General features: G+C 35.7%; 1 long non-coding RNA gene across 2 annotated transcripts; it reads right to left on the bottom strand.

The window, feature by feature from the left end:
- Window positions 1-8,387: 8,387 nt before the first annotated feature.
- On the bottom strand, window positions 8,388-9,162 carry LOC149564187 (uncharacterized). 2 transcript variants are annotated; one of them, XR_016363591.1, is made up of 4 exons: window positions 9,010-9,162; window positions 8,846-8,899; window positions 8,670-8,735; window positions 8,388-8,582 (listed from the first exon to the last, which is right to left on the bottom strand). It is a non-coding gene; the product is annotated as an uncharacterized LOC149564187 (long non-coding RNA). The 2 variants fall into 2 exon arrangements; XR_016363590.1 differs by lacking the exon at window positions 9,010-9,162 and having other exon boundaries at window positions 8,846-8,934.
- Window positions 9,163-22,813: the final 13,651 nt, after the last annotated feature.

Here is a 22,813-nt window from a genome sequence, read left to right on the forward strand (position 1 = left end):
ATCCTAGTAAATTATGAAAACTCTAGTTCATCACCTTTGTTTTTCCATTAGCATGTGGATGATGAAATGAAATGAACTTCAAAAATGTCTTAAATTTATTCCATAATTTATACCCAACAAACTTGGTCTCTCGATTAGAACCTATGCACTTGGTAGACTATGTTGTTTCACCATTTCTTTGAAAATAAACTCCATCACATGAACACCATCACTATTCTTCTAGAGAATGAAATTTGTTATTTTTGAAAATATATCAACCACAAAAAATATTGAATCATGGCCTCATCATTATCTTAGTTAATTCTAAAAAAATTGGTTCACCACCTCTATTTTTTCATCAGCCTATGGATGATGTGGTGGACTAAGATTCAAATCTATCTTCAATTTCTTAAACAATATGAAAAAATACCCAACAAACTTGGTATCTTGATCAAAAACTATGCTTTTTGGAAAACCATGTAGTCTCATCGCTTCTTTGAAAAATACCTCCACCACATGAACATCATCACTAGTCTTCTAGTAGGGAATGAAATGTGTTATTTTTAAAAATATGTCAACCACCACTAATATTGAATCACGCCCATTTTGTTCCCTTGGTAAACCAAGAACAAAATCCATGCTGACATCTTCCCATGGATTCTCAAGTATAGGTAATACATATACCTAAGAATCCATGGGAAGTTTTTATCATGGATTTTGTTCTTAGTTTACCAAGGACACAACAAGGGCATGATTCAATATTTGTAGTGGTTGACATATTTTCAAAAGTGACACATTTCATTCCCTGCAAAAAGATTATTCATGTTGTTCATGTAGTGAAATTATTTTTCAAAGCGGTGAGACTATGTGGTCTATCAAAGAGCATAGTTTCTTATTGGGATACCAAATTTGTTGGGTATTTTTGGCATACATTGTGGAAGAAATTGAATTCTGCAAACTCTAGTTCACCACCTCTATTTTTTCATTGGTATGTGATGATGTGATGAACTCAACATCAAAATACCCAAAAGACTTGGTATCTTTATCAGAAATTATGATCTTTGGAAAACCATGTAGTCTCACCACTTTGAAAAATAACTCCTCCACATGAACAACATCACTAGTCTTCTTGTAGGGAATGAAATGTGTTAGTTTTGAGAATTTATCAACCACCACAACTATTGAATCATGTCCTCATTGTGTCCTTGGTAAACCAAGAAAAAAATTTATTTTGACATCTGTTAGCATGAATGTTAATGATATTCCTATTGGGGAGTATCCTAGTATTTTTGGAACATTTGGGAGATTGTTGATATGACTACATGTTGCATTCATGAAAGTGTTTATCATTGATGTCAACATACTATTTATATCATGAAGAGTGATAGAACAATAGATATAGTTTGAGATTGTGATGTTTTAGGATCAAAGACGAGGTAAAATTCAACTAAGGAAATGTTCTACATATTTTTCTGATGATGCAGTAAGGAAAGGATGTATAAAATTGAAGACTAATGACAATTGTTTGATATTCACTAAAGAAAGTATACAAACAAAGTTCCCAAGAAATAGTTTTTAGTAATTGGATTATATCTCCTAACATGTGTAGAATCTAGTTAAGTGGATTTAGATAGAGGTAGAAGACACCATGATGATGATGTGAGTAAGAACATGAAGTTTAAGGTTATACGTGTGAAGATTTGTGAAGACTATGAGTTGACAATGTTATGTAATTATGCAAGATGTAATGTAGCATGTATTACTTTATCTTAATGAGGTCCAATTGTGATTGTAAATTGAGAAAGCCTCAAGGATGACTCAATAAATTAATTTGAGGACTTCGTATAAAGGAAAGTTATTTTTTACATGATTATGTATGAATGTATATGGTATTGAAGTGAATTGTAAGTGCAAGTTATATGTGAGTTAGTGATCTAAGGGATTTGTGTAATGCAAGTTTTCATATATAGTATTGAGATCTAAGAAGTGTTTGGTGTAGTAGAGGTATAGTGAATGAGAAAAGTGATTATATTTGGAAAAGAGTGCTAGTAAATAGTTGACCATTTGATATTGTTTTGGTAGGAATAATTCTAAGGCCAGTTGGATAGGCAGTTTGGTGGTCTTTCCCTTGAATTTTTTTGAACATTGGGTCCTTCTTTTTTCCACAACTCCTAACAGGGTTGGAATATCCTCACAGGGATTCAAAGTCATCTAAAAGGGATTGATATAACTGAATGTATTTCATTGAATCCTAAAAGGGCCCATCCTCTTGCAAGGAATTTATATATTAGTACATCATTTTGTGGGTACCATCCCCACCAGAGTTTTTATTTTGATCAAGGGTTTCCCTAATTAATAGATATGGTGTTATTGTGTGTGGTTATCTTCTTGTGGTTATTGCACTTATTGATTACATGTTTCATATTTAATAAGGTTAATAAAAGTTATTTTTATTGGATAACTAAATCACCCCACATCTTGGTGGACTTTAATTTCTAAAAATTGGTATTAGAGCATTAGGTCCTTGAAGAAAAAACTTAACAACTTAAGGATATCTATGGTGATTCATTTTAGAAAGGATAGTCTAAAGTTTGATGGAACCAACTATGATAGTTGGAAGGAGAATATGAAGACACATTTTTTTTGTATGGATCCAAGATATTGGCTTATTACTAAGAATGAAAAAGAAGTGATTGAACAAGATAAGCTTGAAGATTATACTAAAAGATAGAGAGAATTATTCATGTGTAATATGCTTTGCAGGGAAAAACTTTTGACAACCATCCCGAAAATGAGTATAGGAAGGTATAATATTTAAGATTAGCATATGAAATTTGGAAAGCTTTAGGATCTATTTATGAAGGTGATTATCTTTCTAAGAAGGTTAGATTATAGAATTGGATATATTTATTTCAAGAAGCTAAGATAATGAAAGATGAATCTATAAGAAGTTATTTGGGTGGAATTTTAGAAATTTTTAAAGGAATCAAGGCTTGTGATGGAAAGAAGGATGAAGATGACATTGTATGGAAGATCTACACCTGCATATAAGTAGATAGTGCATATGATTGAACAAGTTATTCCATGCACGTAGAAGCTTACAAGAGAGACTCTTCTTGGTAGATTGAAAGAAATACAGATAAGTTTAAGATAGTGGATATTTTCTTAGAATTGAGACAACATTAAATACACTAAGTGTACGACCTACAATGACAAGGAGAATGAGTCTTAGTGGAGATTATGCTAGCAACTACAGAGGGAGAAATTAAGATGACATAAATATTGAAGAAGGAATTTCCTTACTTGTGAGAAGAGAACATGAAGGTAATAAAATCTTTAAATGTTGGACTTGTAATAAATTTGGTCATTATGCTTCTAAGTTTCCTAAGAGAGTAAATAACTATAAGAGGAATTTCAAGCCTATGAGGTCTAGAGAATGTCTTTATGCAAATGATGAAGATCTAGAAGCTAGTGTGGAAATATTCTTGAGTGAAAGTGATAGTGAGAGTGATGAACTAGGATTTGTTTCAATTAAAGTAGAAGTCAAAGAAGAAAATAAATTAGTGTCACAAGTTGAAAAGAATAAATCTAATTAGATAATTTTTCCTCTTGATTTAAATTTTTTTGAATAACTTAATGATAGGAACAAATATATCTAGGATGTAGCCAATTCTCATGTTTGAAACACCCATTCAAACATTGGGGCCAACTATAAGGTTGACCTCCTTCTTCTTTCGGCTTTGCAACACCTAGGCAGGTAGACCTTAGCTTCTATTATGTGATCAATGAAAAAATCATAAAATTAAATCTATATAAAGCATATTAAAACCCAAAATTCTTATATACTCATGCAATAACATAGGCATGAAACAACTAATAACATGATCAATGCATTTACAAGCTAAGTGAGGGTTACCCTTTCAGCTCTTCAACATGAAAGGGAAAGATATTGATTATAAAAAGATATTCAACATAACCCATCTATGCAACAACAAGGACATGCAATCTCCTAGCTAATCATTCCCTTATCCATTGGGTATCACATCAGTCCAAAAATAAACCACATCATCTTGATCTATCCATTTACTTTGTAAATTAGACATCAATATTCAAAATAAATCTCATGCTTATCAAATCCTCCCATGATACCTACAATTTTGTCAATGCATATTAAGCATTTATTCAAGTCTATGACTCATCAAAAAAACACACAATGGCATGCAACTTCAAATCAAGTTGTAACTAGACTATTTGTTCTTTGTCCATACATCACAAAAAATTACAAACTCATAAAAAGGAGAAAAGATTTAGAATGAAATTTTTCAAAAAGAATCTCTTTATTGATTTCTTTAAACTAAATACATTAGGTGCATGCAATAACCCAAAATAATACACAAAATATTACTATATTAACTACTTTCTCAAAGGAAACTACAATATTTTTCAAGCATGGATAAATACCAAACAACAGCAAAATCATAGCTAGAGCTATGCTCAATAGACTGGAACCAACCCCATATAATGAGAGAGAAGAGAATGATATAGAAGAATGAAGAATCTTGGATCTAATCTATACATGAGAAGTGGCCACTTGAAATATCATATTGATCTTGTCACAAAGCGTCTCTCATCTTTCTTCTCCGAACTAAAAATTAGATGTAATCATTGCCCCAACAAACTAATTAAAATATCTCATTAGAATGATAGAAAACCAAATACAAAAGATGCTAGATTTTTTTCTAAAAAAATGTTCCAAAATTCTCACTAATAGGTTTTAAAAGAAAAATATCACTACTAGTCACATCCTTGGTAAATCTGGAGACAACCCATTTCACTATTTTCTCGAAAACTGAATTTGATGCTCCAAGGTAAATACAAGAAGTTCTATTGAGAATTGCCATTGTTTTACACATATCTAAATAAATTTTGAATGGTAATAACTACACATTTTTGGTCCACAAAAATGGAAAGTTTGATCAAAAGATGTAAAGAGCAAAAATTACTCAAAAGTTGCAAAGTTGTTTAAGCAACTTTTGCAATTTTTGTAAAAAGTTGCAAATGATAGTTTGGGAAGTTGTAACTACCCATGCTCTAGTATTTGAGCATGGGGAAATATAATTTAGAAGGTTAGAAGGTGTGTAGCATGGGGAAGCACTCAAATTTCTTAAAAGTTGTAAAGTTGCTTGAGCAACTTTTGCAATTTTTGCAAAAAGTTGCAAATGGAGGTTTGGGAAGTTGTAGCTACCCATGCTTGGGTATATGAGCATGAGAAACATATTTTGGAAGGTTAGAAGGTTTCCAGTTAGATTTCACACTCCTTTCCAACCAAGTTGCATTTCTGAGCAACTTTTACAATTTTTGCAATTTTGCACAAAAAGTGCAACTTTTGCAAAGTTCACAAGATTTCACTTCTGGGACTTGAAAAGGGTTCCAAATCATTAAAAAAACAACTAAAAACACATAATCCTAGGCTATCTTGACTAAAAACTCAAAAATCACATTTTTTCTAATTAGCAACTTTTTCTCATGTCTTCCACAAAGTGACCTAGGCTTATATATCTTTCTCATAGCTATCTCTCTCTCACTATTCATCATGGGATCAAACTATCTGCTCTATTAGCTCTAAGTGGCCAGGTGAACCCTAGTCCCAAGTTTGTCTTGTCCTATTGACCACTCAAATGTTCTTTGGCATGCCAAATGGAATTGACCCTAAGAGTCACTAAATGTCATGGGGTAGTGATCTTTGATGTGGCATATCTTAGAACTCATGCAAGGTATGTATTCAATTCTATATGCTACATGATCATGTTTCCCATAGCTATAATAACCTCTCTCTCTTTTTAGAGATTAGATTCTATTTTTATTTTGCAACCCATCTTGAGTGATGTTGGAACTTGTAGTGTTGGCCAGTACAAAGCTGCCTACTAGTAAATATCTCTAAGCATTTGTCATGGGATAAAACTATCTATTTTGTTAGTTTTGGGTGGTTGGGTAAACCCTAGTCCCAAGCTCATGCCATCCCATTAACCATTTGAATTTTCTTGGGCACACCAAATAGAATTGACCTTGAGACTCACTAAATACCATAGGGTAGTGATCTTTGATGGGGCATATCTCAGAGCTCATGTGAGGTATGGATATAATTCTAGGAGCTATAGGATCATGTTGCTAACACCTACATAACCTCTCTCACCTTTTAGAGATTGGATTCTATTTTTATTTTGTGTTCTCATCCCAAGTGATGCTGAAACTTGTATTGTTGGCCACTATAAAGTCACCAACTAGTCAATCTATCTAACAGTTCATTGAGGGATCAAATTGTTTGTTCTATTAGCTCTGGGTGGCTAGGTAAACCCTAGTTCCAAGTGTTTTTTATCCCTTTGACCACTCAAACATTCTCAAGTATGCTAAATAGGAATTGACCTTGAGATTCACCAAATGCCATACGGCAGTGATCTTTGATGCACATATCTTAATGCTTGTGCAAGGTATGGATGCAATTTTGGGTGCTACAGGATCATGTTGTTGACACCTATAGTAACCTCTCTCTCTTTTTGGAGATTTGATTTTTTTATTTTGTGGCCCCATCTTGGGTGATGCAAAAACTTGTAGTGTTGAACAATAAAAACTTTCCAGCTAGTGAATCTCTCTAATCATTTATCATGGGATCAAACTACCTATTTTGTTAGCTCTGTGTGGCTGGATAAACCCTAGTTCCAAGCTCATCTCATCTTGTTGACCACTTGAATATTCTTGGGCACGTCAAATGGAATTGACCTTGAGAGTCACTAAATGTCATAGGATAGTGATCCTTGAAGAGGCATATCTCAAAGCTCGTGCAAGGTATGGATGTGATTCTAGGTGCTATAGGATTATGTTTCTAACACCTACATTAACATCTCTCACTTTTTGGAGATTGGATGTTATGTTGATTTTGTGGCCTCATCTCGGGTGATGTTAAAACTTGTAGTCTTGGCCAGTACAAAGTTGCCAACTAGTGAATCTCTCTAACCCTTTGTCATGGGATCAAATTATCTATTATGTTAGCTCTACGTAGCCACTTGGAAACATTTTTTCCTACTATGACTTTCAAAATTAGATTTCTCATTCTATCACTACCCTTAGAATTTTTTGAGGAATATTAGAGGCACAACAATTGTAGAGAGCCATAACTACCAATTTGAATCCATGGATGCAAGAATTTGTACCTCCTGTAGTACAATATATGACTCTCCCTCCACACTCATCCACTTTCCCAGTTGCCCCTCCAATAGTGAATGCAACCTTGCTGATATCATACAATATTGTTCCAGCTCCATTCCAACTATAGATAAATTATGTTCCACGCATATTCCAAAAATCTCTCCATAGAGTTTTCCTCTCATGGGTTTCCCAATTCATTTCCCTCCTATAAATGTTCCCTTTCCTAGTGGAAGAATAGTGTAACCATCTAATTGTCTACCCAAGTTTTTGGTTTGTCCTCCTCATGAGCAACAAGGTTTGAAGGGTCCTCCTCTACAACATAATTGTATTTATTGTGACCCACTGTGATCACCCAATGTCTCTCCTAGTGTTTATTAACTTGCATGTACCTAAATAAGGCTTAGTCAAACCAACTTTATATAATCACGCCAGCACACCACAATGACTTGGCTAGAGTCACAACAAGCCTCAAAAAATAACAACACAAACAAAGCCAAAACAAGGGTTATTAGGTGCCCTACACCAAGATAATGACAAACAAAATATATCTGAGAAATAATGCAACAAATATAGATATAGGAATCATAAGGAAAGCATATATAATTTGTTTCCATGAATGAAGCTCTCAAAGAGATGTATAAGAAAGCAATATTGATATCAAATTCCATGAATAAATTAAAAACTTTATTTCAAGTCTTCTCATGTTCTAGAGATAAAGCATATAATATAAACTCTTCAAATGCTTATGATGACAATAAGATTCAAGCTTAAACTTTTACATAATGCAACCAACTCAAGACTCAAACTTCAATGTTAATTGTATAATAGTAATAAGAATTCAAGTTTCATTGCTCTCATCCTAACAAAAACTCCAAATAAGTTACTCATAATCAAAAGTACTTATAACTTGTACAATTTAAATATAGATTAATATCATAGCCTTATTCACATGTCAAAAGGTACTATCAAAGATTATTATAATGATTCCTAACCTTATTTTCAATTCAAATTACATTAAAATGAAATACATGAAATACTTAAAATGTAAACAAGAAAGACAAGATATATATTATGCTAACCAATAATTTATACATGAAAAAACTAATGCATCAAAGTTGTGATTCTAATAATGGCATGCATAAAATATATTTCATACATCAAATATACTGGCATGTATACATCAAATGTATGTCAATGATGTCCACTAACATAAAATCAAAGATATATGTCCACTAATGCTTGTACATGTGTGTCCATCTCTATATCTTCTCCTTCCCATGAGGGGAAGGAAACAATTCCCTAGAGATGTTCAGTCATTGTGTGGAGGGCGATGAAGGGGATGATGGGGTTTTCCTCACATGTTTGCTCCTCCTCTTGTTTAGGCTCATCTCTAATTGGAGCTGATAAAAAAAAAGTATATATGAATCAATAATTATTATATATTGAAATAAAATATATGTACACACAAAATTAATTATTTTTCTTACCCTCATTAAATAGTCACTTTGTACATCCACCTCAAAGGCTTGCAGACAATTGGGAGTAACAAGGCCCTACAACAATTCAATCAATATAATCATGTGATCATACTTATAAATACCATTTGAAATTTCAATACTAACTACTAAAAATAACAACTAAAACTATGAAAACTCTTTCATACCTTAGTCAATGGCTCTGAACTAGCCATCATAGCAACAACTCCACAATTGATGGACTGGTGAAGATGAGGAGTCCCGGACATCAACAACTTTAAATCATATAATAAATATATGTATATTTTTTATAGAATATAATATGAATTAACTTAACATGAAACAAATGTACCTCTAAAAAGCTTGTATCATGCCTAGGCTCAAAGTCCCTTGTGAATGTCGATGGTCTAGTAGAGAGCTAATGCACAAGGATAAAAAAAAATTTCAATCCTTCATATGATTATCTAATAAATATATTTATTAATTTAAATGATTAAATCAATACATAGCTCTCAACTCATCAATGTGACATAAAATGGGGTTGAGGAATCTATACTAGGGCCATCAATACTCTTACCCTAAATTTTGAACAATGTCAAGACATGCTAATTAATTAGTCATTCACTGTACATACAAAATGTGACCAAATTAGTTTATTATAATTATATTTTACCTATGTGTAAATGTCAAATGTGTCACTTAGGAACTCATCAGTGACTAGCCCTCATCCATAGTGTCTCCAACATGACTACCAAACATCTATAAGGATCCACATTATGTACACATGTGACTGTGACACAAAGAAAGCTCATCCTCAACTAATGGATTAGCGCAATGAATAAGGGTATGTGTCAAAGCATTGATAGTCCCTAGAGTACTAGTCTCTACATGTTCCTTCACAACTGAAGGAATAATGACATCCTCATCTTATGGCTTGACAATAGGTACCCTAACAACATTATGGTCATGACATGTCCCTAGCCTCTCAAATGATGACCCCCCACATCTATCCTGAGAATCTAACAATTAGGGATCTCTCCAAGGACAAATTCACAATAAAATTTCTTTAAGAAATACATTGGAACCTTATGATTATTTTAGGGAGGGGCATCAAAGACCATCCACCATCTATCCCAAAAATTTTCTCTAATATCATCATGTATGCACCAATGGATGGGTAAGTTTTTAGTTGTATGTTTAATAGTGACTTGTTCTCCAAAAAAATTTAATAATGTGCATATGCTACCTTTCACTATGTCCTTACATATTTATAGGATAATTTGTTTGCATAATATCTTCTTTGTTCTTCTCTCTTAACATGTCAAATATCTAACTGGTCACTAATAGAAGCTACATGGCTCATAATGGACTTAAGAGAGGATTAGTATGCTTGCAATCTTTCAACCTACCAATGATTGTTTCTAATTAATTTTCCCTATTTCTATTTCATTCATTATATTGTCTTGGGTGCTAGGAGGAGGTCTTTCAATTGGTGGAGGTTGTGAAAGTTCTTGCTCTTCTTGTGGAGGGTTTTCATTTTGATCTTTAAGAGGGTTTTGATATTGATCTTATTAAGAGTTTTGATTTTGATTTTATTGATTAGGTTGGGGATTTGGTGGTTGATTATTCACATTTCCTAATAAGAAGCCAATTGCATTTTAAATAAAAAACAAATATGAAGAAAAACTTTAAAAACATAAAAAACAATGCAGAAACATATAGAAGAAAGCAAAAATATACAAAATAATGCACAAACAAAAGTAGAAAAGATACTTGATGATCCCGATCTTGATCTCTAGTGACAAGGAGGCATTTTGAGTAGAGTGCAAAAATTCTTCAACTTCATCAAACCGCATGAGCACTATTGAGGGGAAAGAAGGAAACATTAAAAAGAAAGAAGAGAAAATGCAATGGGTCGCAAGTTTTCTGCCCATATATAAAAAATTTAAAAAGTGTGCACACACATAGTCTTGGGCTCCAAAAGCCTTAGCCCAAGCCTAAGTGCATGCACACTTTTAAAATTTTGAAGATTTAAATTGTGTGTCATCTTTTTGGTACCACAACTTGGTGCATTTTCCCATTGTATTTATTTAGTCAATAAGCTATTATATTGGATCCTTGGATAGTTTTTTTGATGTTTCATATTGGGTTTTTCAATGACACCAAAAAATAGGATGAGAAAATTGAAGGGTCTTGAGAAGATGTCAAAAAGTTATCTTATAGAAATTGCCATCTGAAAAACACCATGATGAAATCTATAAGAAACCATACTTCTTATTATGAATTTGGAGAATGAACCATAGCCAAAAACTAGGGACTAATTATTAACCCACTAGAAGAAGCTTCATCTATTAGCTCCTCTACCACTCTGCAACACTCTTGTAGTCCTTTTGGATGCATGGAGGACACAAATAGTAGCTTTGATGAGTGTAGGCCTATTTAAAATTATTTCTAGGTTAGATAGTGTTGATTTTTTTTACCATCAACATTCTAAACCATACCACATCCAGGATGAAAGAAAAAGAGGTACAAATCAAAGTGTATCCTTGTTGATGGTAGGGATTCTTTCATTAGTTTCACTCATGTTGTTCATTTTTTACACAATAGGTTCTCCTCCTTAGGGGACAATGATGACATGCAAGATTTTTCATGACAAACTTCCTTTATGCAATGTTCAAGGTATTACTGACCTCCAAAAAAGTATTTTACTCATGATACTTGTCAAAGAGTTAGTAATTTGGATGCTCTTTGTCTTTGGGAATTAAAAACTGTAGGATTTCTTCTTAATATAGCTTATTGTGTTATTTGGCCTGCTAGCTTAGTTTTTTCTTCCCAACATAAAGCTGGTAGAGGTGGTCTTGTTACTCTTCTCTCACCTCGTTGGCATTCTCTAGTTGTTAACCATTGATCTAACCCCATGTAGAAAATTGTTTGGCTTTTTCTATGTTAGGAATAAGGTGTCTCAACCTTGGATGATTCCTATTCTTATTATTTGTTTTGTAAAATGTATTTTTTGCAAATAATATGTAAATGTGAGTGTACATGTCTAGTTGGCATGTTGATCACTTACATGTGTCGACATCTTGAAGTGTGTGAAGGAGATCATGGCTGAAATGGTTATGATGGATTCCTATGATGCATAAGAGCTATTTAAGGAATGAGCTATGATAGGTGTAAGAGCATCTTATGACATGGGGCCTATTTGGGCACCCAAGAATGAATGGTTGGTGTGTGTAAGAGAATATGCCAAAAATAGGTTGGTATGATAGATTCCCTTACACTTCTCTTGTGATCACTATTTTTGGTGGATTCTATGACAAGTTGTCATTTCCTATTCAAGGGATGGATGCCCTTTTCTTGGTATTTCATGTAAATGTGGCATTGCGCATGGTTCTTGGTGGTTGAGCCATGAAAAATGCCCAACTCCTTTGTGGGCATTTTGTTGGGTCTTAAGATGTTCATAAAAGAAGTATTGCATGTTGTAAATGCAAGAGAGAGGAAGAGGAGAGTGTGCAAGTACTAAGGTGTTGCTGGAGTCTTCTATTGCTGTTTTTGAACTTGGATTGCAAGTGTATTGTAACCTTGTGTTGAAGATAATACATTGTGCAGGTTCTGGAGGGAGGGGTTGTTTTACCAAAAGGTTTTTCCCCATTGATAAATCTTTGTGTTATGTGTTTCTTTCTCTGTCTATTTTCTTTATGCTTGCTTGGTTGAAATATTGTTGTTTACATGATATTGAATCTGTAAGTGTAAGATATTTTAATACGATTTGCATCATACTTCTCTTAAGAGATTAGTGTAGGAAGTTGTTTTTGCACCTAAGTTTCCTTACAAGTGATAACAGAGTTTGATCAACTTTTGATCCTAGTTGTTGGGTAGAGTTTTTTGAGCTAATCTCAAGTTGAGTGGGAGTCTTGTTTAGAGCATCCTAAATCTTATTTGTAGATTGAGATGGTGAGTTCATCATATGGAAGAATGGATATGGAGAAATTTAATGACACTAATTTTGAGTTGTTGAAACTCAAGATGGAAGACATGTTGGAAGATCATGACCTATGGGAAGCAACTTCAAATGCTACAAGACCAACAACTATACCTCAAGCAAATTGGGATATCAAAGACCGTAAAGCTAAGGGTCTCATAAGACTCTGTTTAACCGATGCAGTCCTTCTGAATGTTCTAGATGAGAAAACCACATATAGTTTGTGGGAAAGACTAGGGGTTGTGTATCATGCCAAATATTTGTTGAACAAGTTGTTCCTAAGGAATAAGTTGTACTCTCTGTGAATGGAGGAAGGTGGATCCTTAATAAATCATTTAAATGCATTTAATCTATTGGCTACATAGTTGACATCAGCTGGTGTCAAGTTAGAGGAGGAGGATCATTGCTACACAATTTTTTGTTCTTTACTGGATTCATGGGACCATCTTACGATGGCTCTTGGAAGCACATTAGTCACATTCAAAATGGATGATGTGGTGTCTTCACTGCTATTAGAGGAGATGCAAAGAAAGGCTTCCATTTCAAAAAAACAAGCCCTTGTTATTCGTGGGAGATCCATGGAAAGAGGGAAGAAAAATAACAATAAGTATGACAATAAGGGTAGATCCAAATCTCGTGGGAAGTCAAAGACTTCCAATAAGTCCAAGGCAAAATGTTGGAACTGTGATAAACCTGGGCACTTTCGTAAAGATTGCAAAGAGCTGAAGAAGAAGAAGAAAGGTTCAGATTCAGCTTTAGAAAGATCTCAAGAAGATGGTGATGGATTCATCATAGCTTTGGAAGCCTATGCATCTGATGATGTGTGGTTAGTTGACTCAGGTGCATCCTTTCACATAACCTCTCATCGAAACTGGTTCTCAAAATATGAAGAGTTTGATGGTGGAAAGGTGTACTTGGGTGATGATTCTCACCTAAAAAATAGTTGGACGCGGAAGGGTTACTATCAAATTTCCTAATGGACGAGTAAAGGGAATCAATGGAGTTATGCACATTCTAGGTTTGGTACGAAACCTATTATCTGTAAGTATGCTGAATGATGTAGGTGTGCAAGTTTTTTTTCAAAAGAAGGATGCAAGATGATGAGAGGATTGATAGTGCTTGCAAGGGGTACTAGGAGAGGTACCTTATTTCAACTAGATGCATGTATTCCTCTATGTAATAGTTCTTCATTCTCACCATTTGAATGAGAAATGAATAATACTGTGGTTATTGGTTCTAATGGAAATGCAAACACTTTGGAAGGTAAGCTTCCTGTAGAAAAGACAATGTTGTGGCATTTGAGATTTGGTCACATTGGTGAAAAAGGTCTCAAAACCCTGAAAAATAAAAATCTTGTTGAGGGGTTAAATGATTGCAATCTAGAGTTTGACTTCTACGAACACTGTGTCTATGGTAAACAAAATCGTGTTCAATTTTACTCTAGTTCTCACAAATCTTCTAATGTTTTGGATCTTATTCATTCTGATGTATTTGGTCCTGTAAAAGTTCCTTCAATCTCCAAGTCTATATTTTTTATATCTTTCATAGATGATTACAGTAGAAGGACATGGATTTATTTCCTTAAAAGTAAGACACAAGTCTTTAGTCGATTCAAGGAATTTAAAGCCCTTGTAGAGAATCAGACTAGTAAGAAGATTAAGTGTGTGAGAACTGACAATGGTGGTGAGTTTTTCTCAGCAGAGTTTGAATAGTTCTGTAAAGAACAAGGTATCAAGAGGCATACAAAAACTCCTTATACCCCAAAGAAAAATGGAGTTGCAGAGAGAATGAACAAGACATTGATAGAGAAGGCTAGGAATATGCTTAGTGGAGCTGGTTTAGAACAAAGGTTTTGGGCCTGAGCTGTGGCCATTGCTTGCTATTTGGTTAACAAATCTCCTACATCAACCCTTGTTGGTAAGACACCCATGGAGGTTTGGTCTGGTAAGAAGCCTTCAATTAGACATCTTCGTGTTTTTGGGTGTGAAGCTTATGTACATGTTCCAAAGGAGAAAAGATCTAAGTTGGAAAAAAAAGTTGTTAAATGTATTTTCATCAGGTACAGTGCTGGTGTGAAAGGATACAAGCTTTGGGATCTTGTGACTAGTAAGGTGTTGTATAGTAGAAATGTTATTTTTAGAGAGCTAACATATTCTCCTATTGTGCTGCAACCAGATGAAAAAGAAAAGGAAAAAGATGTTGTTCAGTTGCCTCCTACCCCTGAGAAGACTGAACAGAGAGACCATGTTGGGTCTAATGATAAGGAGAGCTCTAGTAGCTCTGATAGTTTAGAAGAAGAAGAAAAATAAATTCAACCTCAGCCCTTGAGGAGATCCACAAGAGAAAGAAAGCAACCAGAAAGGTTTGATTATTCTATGTTAGATTCCAGTTGTGCTTTTTCTTTGATTACTAACACTGATGAGCCTAGATCTATGAAAGAGGCTTTGGGCATAGAAGATCCAGGTTCTAGGATTGAGGCTATGGATGATGAGATGGCTTCATTAGAGAAAAATAAAATTTGGGACCTTGTACTTTTTCCTAAAGGGAGAAAATATGTTGGCTGTAAATGGGTGTTCAAGAAGAAATTTTGTGTAGACGGTAGTGTTAAAAGGTACAAAGTTAGATTGGTTGCAAAGGGGTATTCATAGGTAGAGGGAATAGATTATGGTGAAATATTCTCTCCTGTTGCAAAGTTGACATCCATTAGATTTCTTTTGTCTCTTTTTGCATCATATGATTTAGAGATAGAACAGATGGATGTGAAGACAACTTTACTTCATGGTGATTTGGAGGAAGAGATTTATATGTCACAGCCTGAGCACTACATTGTTAAAGGTAAAGAATCCTTAGTTTGTAGATTAAAGAAATCTCTATATGGTTTGAGGCAATCTCCTTGTATGTGGTACCTTAGGTTTGATGCTATTGTGTTGTCAATTGGATTTGTAAGATCAAAATTAGATCATTGTGTTTATTTTAGAGTTGAAAATGATCGCCTTCTTCTTGTTGCATTATATGTTGATGATATGTTGTTGTTTGGGAAGGGTAAGGGTATGATTTCTAATTTTAAATCTTAGTTGTCAGCACAGTTTGAGATGAAAGATCTTGGGGCAGTTAGGTACATCTTGGGTATAGAAATCAATAGAGACAAGTCTAACAAAAAACTTTGGTTGAGTCAGAGTAAGTATGTGAAGTCTATGTTGGACAGGTTCAACATGGCAGATTGTAGATCACTATGTGTTCCTATTTCTATGGGAACAAAGTTATCTGTAGATGATTGTCCAAAATCTCCTAGTGAGATGGAGGACATGAGTAGAGTACCTTATGCTAGTGTAGTTGGTAGTATTATGTATGCTATGGTCTATACTAGACCAAACATTACCCAAGCAGTGGGAGTCCTGAGTCATTTTATGGCTAATCCTGGATGGGTACATTGGGATGTAGTTAAGTGAGTATATAGATATTTGAGGGGTACATCAGATTACTCCATATGTGATGGGGACACAACCCAAGCACAAAATGGACACAACAGGAAAAATAAAAATTGTATTAACTGTGAAAATAAGCTAGTACATTCAGTACAGAGAAAATAGACTTCAAAATATGCCCTAAGGGCTTACAATAACATAAATATGGAGATAATTTCTCCTTTCAATACCTCCTCTCAATTTCCACTCCGAACTGCCTTTTACAATGCCAGAAATGTCCTTAAATAGACCCCAAAGGATTAAGGACTAGGAATACATTCTAGAAAGTGCTAGTAGGCATCCACCAACCAAGTAGAAGGCTCCAGAAGTCATGTTAGAAGTTGGTGCAAATCTAAAAGAATCCAAAAACGGTAACCAAACTTTCAGGAGGCATAACTATTGAACCGTAGCTCCGATTGACGAACTGTTTACATTTTTGAAAAGCTCTCGAAGCGCTCTATAGCCCTATAGATGAGCTTTGCTTGTCCCCCATTTTTTAGCCTTTTTTGAGGTCATTTAATGCCCCTAACTTGACTTTGAAGAATTCTTAGGAGGTCTCCAAAACCTAAAAAACTATGATAACTTTCAAACCATGGGGCCTTTTGACCTGATTCTTTTTCTGGAATGCTCTAAATTACAATTACATTCATCTGGACAATTTACAACTCTTAGTTCACCAAAATGATGGCTCAATTACATACTCCTATTTTTTTTTGGCATTTACACGTACCCCAAGGTGTTCAAATACTCTATCCTAGAACACTGATAGTGGAACTGTGAGAGTTGGAACCTTTATTTGACCCAAATGGTAATCCAAAAATGAAAACACATGAAATAGAAACTAAATCTAAGTACATTTTTTTGGGTGACATAGGATTTCCCTTATGCCTCTAGATGCTCCTGCATTAGACACCCAGGGTAGATTGAAAAGTGACCCTGTCACTTTATGAATGGTAGAGGAAATCCCAAATGGGAAACCTCAGCTGCTAAAATCAAGGTTGAGTCCTCTATCGGTCGTCCTTTCCACTTGACCAAATACTCTTCATACTGCCTATTTCTAGTGCTCCTACCCACACGATGATCTAGAATGTCTTCTATCTCCTCCTTCTTAGAAGTAGGAATTGGACATGGCACTAACATCAGTTACTCATCTGCACCATCATCATGATACTTTGTTAAGTCTGCAATGTTGAAAATAGGAGAAATGTGAACACCATCTGGTAGCTCCACCTCATATGCATTTCTTCAGTCATGTTTCTTCAGAATTTTGCAGGGGCCAAATTTCTTCATTTTCAGCTTGTTGTAAGTACTGACTGGAAATCTTTCTTTTCATAAGTGCACCATGACTAGATCCCCTACTTGAAATTCCTTATGTCTTCTCCTTTGATTAGCCCTATCTTTATACTCTTGATTCCTTGGTAATGTATGCCTGAACCTCCTCATGTAGATGCTTGATATGTTCAGCAAATTCTTCAACTTCAGCACTTGTCATTTCCCCTTGCTCTACCTTCCTCAATTCTGGCGCAGTCCTTGGGCTACTTCCATAGACAATGTGGAATGGTGATCTACCAGTACTCCTATTTATAGAGTTTTTGTAAGCAAACTTGGCTTGTGGTAGAATCAAATCCCACCCCTTGGGCTTATCCCCAACTAAACATCTCAGCAAATTGCCCAGACTTCTGTTTACCACTTTTGTTTGGCTATCAGTCTGTGGGTGATGCGTGGAACTAAATTTCAAGTCTATTCTCAACTTTTTCCACAATGTCCTCCAGAAATACCCCACAAATTTAGTATCTCTATCAGAAACTATACTCCTTGGAAGACCATGTAGTCTTACCACCTCTCTGAAAAACAAGTCTGCAATATGGATAGCATCATGAGTCTTGTGGCATGGAATGAAATGTGCCATTTTAGAGAACCTATCAACCACCACAAATACTAAGTCATTACCCCTTGGTGTCCTCGGCAATCCAAGAACAAAATTCATACTTATGTCCTCCCATGGCTTTGATGGAACGAGAAATGGCTGATATAGTCCAGTATTGTGGTAAATCCTTTGGCAACTTGACAAACCTGGCAACTCTATAAAAACTTCTTCACATCTTGTGAAATTTGAGGCTAAAAATAATGTTCTCTAAGAATGGAAATGGTCTTATCTCGACCAAAATATCCTTCCATCCCTCCGTTGTGTTTCTCCTTAATCATATTTTCCCTCATGGAACTCCTTGGAATGCACAATTGACTACCCTTGAACAACATGCCATCCTAAATCAAACAGTCCATTTGAACTCTTTTCTATCCACTCTTATTGTGTCAGTTAGGGGTGCACATATGCTACTAAAATTCTTAATAAACTTCCTATAAAAACTAACCAGACCATGAAATGATATTACCTCAGTAGCAGACCTTGGAGTAGGCCATTCCAAGATGGCTTTTACCTTCTCTGGATCCATTTTGAGACCTTTAGGTGATATAACAAACCCCAAATAGACTAACTCCCTTTTTGCAAAGATACACTTCTTCAAATTAATTAATAGTTTCTCTTCCCTTAACCTTTCAAGGACACTACGAATATAAAATAAATGTTCTTCCAAAGTCTTTCTAAAAATTAAAATATCATCCAAATAGACAATAACAAATTTTCCCAAGAACTTCTTAAGTACCTCATTCATAAGCCACATGAAGGTGCTTGGGGCGTTTGTCAATCCAAAGGGCATGACTAACCACTCATAAAGACTCTCCTTGGTCTTGAAGGCTATTTTCCACTCATCTCCTTCTTGTATTTGTATTTGATGATAGCCACTCTTGAGATCTATCTTTGTGAAGTACTGAGCTCCACTCAAGCAGTCCATAAGATCATCCATCCTTGGCAAAGGAAAATGGTATTTGATGGTTATCCTATTTATAGCTCGAGAATCTATACACATCTGCCACTCTCCATCCTACTTTGGTGCGAGTACTATAGGTACTAAACATGGACTTAGGCTCTCTCGAATCAAGCCCTTCCTCAACAGCTCCTGAACTTGTCTGTTTAGCTCCTCTGTTTCAGTAGGAGTTATCCTGTGAGCAGCCTTATTAGGCAAACTTGCTCTTGGAATCAAATCTATCTGATGACTGATTTTCCTTACTGGTGGCAATCCTTTTGGAACATTATTAGAGATAATATCTCCAAACTCATCTAGTAAATCTGAGACTTCAAGTGGTATTTCACTACTACCCTCTTTTTCTTTCCTAGGAATCAAAGCATAACACATATGCTGATGTTTCATTCATCTAAAAACTTTCTTCCATCAACAAGACAAATCCTAGCACTGCTACATACCTTTTCACCTTCCCTTTTCATGGGCTTCAGTTTGTGCCGAACTCCATCCTTTGTTAGAGAGTATGTGTTCGCATGACCATCATGTATTGCATGTCTATCAAACTGCCATGGTCTACCCAACAATAGATGGCAAACATCCATTGGAATAACATCACAAAGAACTTCATCATGGTAACTCCCAATTTTGAATTTCACGAGAAATTGTTCACTTACTAGGACCTTATGATCATCTTTTACCCAAGCAATCTGATAGGCCTAGGGATTTCTCTCCCTCTTGAGCTTTAGCTTAGAGACCATCTCTTCTGATACCAAGTTATTAGTGCTACCACCATCAATGATCACGTCACAACATTTATCCTCGCACTTGCATCTGGTACGGAACAAACTCCTCCTTTGTCCTGGTTCAATCTCACCACTTAGTAGGACCCTTTCATTCACTAAAGTCTCACCTCTTTCTACATCCTCTGAATGTGATGATTGTGCATTCTCATCCACATGAGCAACCCTAGCTTGGCCCTCAGCTCTCCTATCTGTCCTTCCTTGTCATTAAGGGAATTTAAAGGCACAATGACCTTCTTCATTGCAATGGAAATAGGTACCACAAAAGCCTCCCCTTCCTTGTCCACATCCTCTACCTCTTCCTCTCTGATTTCCAAAGTATTGATCATGAGAGCGGTTGAAACCCTCATTCCTCTAGTTCTTGCTAGTACCCACATCTTCATTTTTATTTTGGGTTTCATTTCATCCTCCAGATGACCTACCACTTCCGCTTCTTCCTTGACCACACCCTCTTTGTCTCCCTTCAAACCTCTTATTCAACTTCTCTTCAATGCGTAGGGCAAACTGGTATGCTTCTTCAACACTGGTCATTCTTACCAAACTTAATTCCTTTTGGATGCTAGGTCGCAACCCACTGATATAATGAGAAACCTTTTCCTTATTTGCTTTTGCATGCCCTGCTCTAATCAAAATTTGATAAAACTCCTCTGTATATTCTTAGACTGATCTTCCTGCTTGCTTTAGCCCATGCATCTTCTTAAACAAATCAAGCTCGTAGTCCACAGGAATGAACTGCTTCAATTTTTCCACCATGCGATCCCACCTTGTGATCTTCTCCTTTCCTCTTCTGTTTCTTTCCAATTAAACCTCTTTCCACTAGATTTTGGCATGGCCTTTCAGTTTGGCCTTTGCAAACTTAACCCTATCTGGGTCCTTGATATCCTCATACTCAAAGTATTCTTCCAGTTCATTAATCTAGTCGATCAACTCATCTGGTTTCAAATTTCCTAAAAATACACCCACATCAATTGTAGGTCTTTTCCCAAATTTAGTAATGGCCCTAAAAAGTCTTTCCTCTGCTTGATTCAAAACTTCTCTATAAAATTCCCCTTCTGGTCCAATTTCTTCTTCTTCATTGTCATCCTCACTGTCGTCACTTGCGGCAACATTTGTTCCTCTATGGAGCTCCTCCTGCAATGCTTGTACCTACCTTTGGAGGGCTCTAACCTCCTCAGGATTAACAGCTCCAACCCTTCCACCATGCTCTCTTCATGGAGGCATCTTCTTAACTCAATCCCACAACCACACAGTCCTAGTGCAAACTACCTCACAATCGGCGCTCTGTCTACACACTCAGGAAAACCAGCTCTGATACCACTTGATGGGGACACAACCCATGCATAGAATGGACACAACAGGAAAAGAGAAATTGTATTAACTGTGAAAATAAGCTAGTACATTCAGTACAGAGAAATTAGACTTCAAAACATGCCCTAAGGGCTTACAATAACATAAATCTAGAGATAATTTCTCCTTTCAATACCTCCTCTCAATTTCCACTCTAAACTGCCTTTTACAATGCCAGAAATGTCCTTAAATAGACCTCAGAGGGTTAAGGACTAGGAATGCATTCTAGAAAGTGCTAGTAGTCATCCACTGACCAAGTAGAAGGCTCTAGAAGCCACGTTAGAATTTGGTCTAGATCTAAAAGAATCCAAAAATGGTAATCGAACTTTCGGGAGGCATAACTTTTGAACCGTAGCTCCGATTGACGAACTGTTTACATTTTTGAAAAGCTCTCAAAGCGCTCTATAGCCTTATGGACTAGCTTCACTCATCCCCCATTTTTGGCCCTTTCTGAGGTCATTTAATTCCCCTAACCCAACTTTCAAGCATTCTTAGGAGGTCTCCAAAACTCAAAAAACTGCAATAACTTTCAAACCGTGGGGCCTTTTGACCTAATTCTTTTTTTGGAATGCTCTAAGTTACAATTACATTCATCTGCCCAATTTACACCTCTTAGTTCACCAAAATGATGGCTCAATTACATACTCCTATTTTTTTGGCATTTACACGTATCCCAAGCTGTTCAAATACTCTATCCTAGAACACTGATAGTGGAATTGTGAGAGTTGGAACCTTTATTTGACCCAAATGGGTATCCAGAAATGAAAACACATGAAACAAAAACTAAGCCTAAGTACATTTTTTTGGGTGACACAGGATTGCCCTTATACCTTTTGATGCTCATGCATCAATATGTTATCATGGTAACTCTTCTAGATCTCCGCATTCAATTTGTATTCATGGGTTTGTGGATTCAAATTGGGTAGGTGATATTGACCGCAAGAGATCCACCACTGCTTATGTGTTCACTATGTTTGGTGGTGCTATCAGTTGGATGAGCAAGCGACAACCTATGGTTGCTTTGTCCACTACAGAAGCTGAGTACATCGTTGCTACTCATGCTTGTAAGAAAGCCATTTGGCTTAAGAGATTGTGTTCTAATGTTGGTGTTGATGAAGAACAGATTACTATTTGGTGTGATAGTTAGAGCACTATTTTCCTTGCAAAGAATCCAACTTTCCATGTCAGAAAAAGGCACATTGATGTGCAGTTTCACTTTGTGAGATATATGGTGGAAGATGGAAAGGTAAATTTTGAGAAGGTAGATACTGTGAAGAATGTTGCAGATGCATTATCGAAACCAATGGGCACTAAGAAGTTCAGATGGTGTTCAGAGTTTATGGGCCTTTTGGCCTATAATGGTTAGTTCCTGTTATGTTCATGTTGCTCTTACAAGGTGTTCGACAAGTGGGAGAAAGTTAGGAATAAGGTGTCTCAACCTTGGATAATTCTTATTCTTATTGTTTTTTTTGTAAAATGTATTTTTTGCAAATAATATGTAAATGTGAGTGTACATGTCTAGTTGGCATGTTGATCGCTTACATGTGTCAGCATCTTGAAGTGTGTGAAGGATATCATGGCTGAAATGGTTATGATGGATTCCTATGATGCGTAAGAGCTATTTAAGGAATGAGCTATGACAAGTGTAAGAGCATCTTATGACATGAGGCCTATTTGGGCACCCAAGAATGAGTGGTTGGTG

Source organism: Cupressus sempervirens, chromosome 4 (genome assembly GCF_028749045.1).
Source record: "Cupressus sempervirens isolate cs-2001-9-10 chromosome 4, ASM2874904v1, whole genome shotgun sequence".
In the NCBI taxonomy this organism is placed as follows: domain Eukaryota; kingdom Viridiplantae; phylum Streptophyta; class Pinopsida; order Cupressales; family Cupressaceae; genus Cupressus; species Cupressus sempervirens.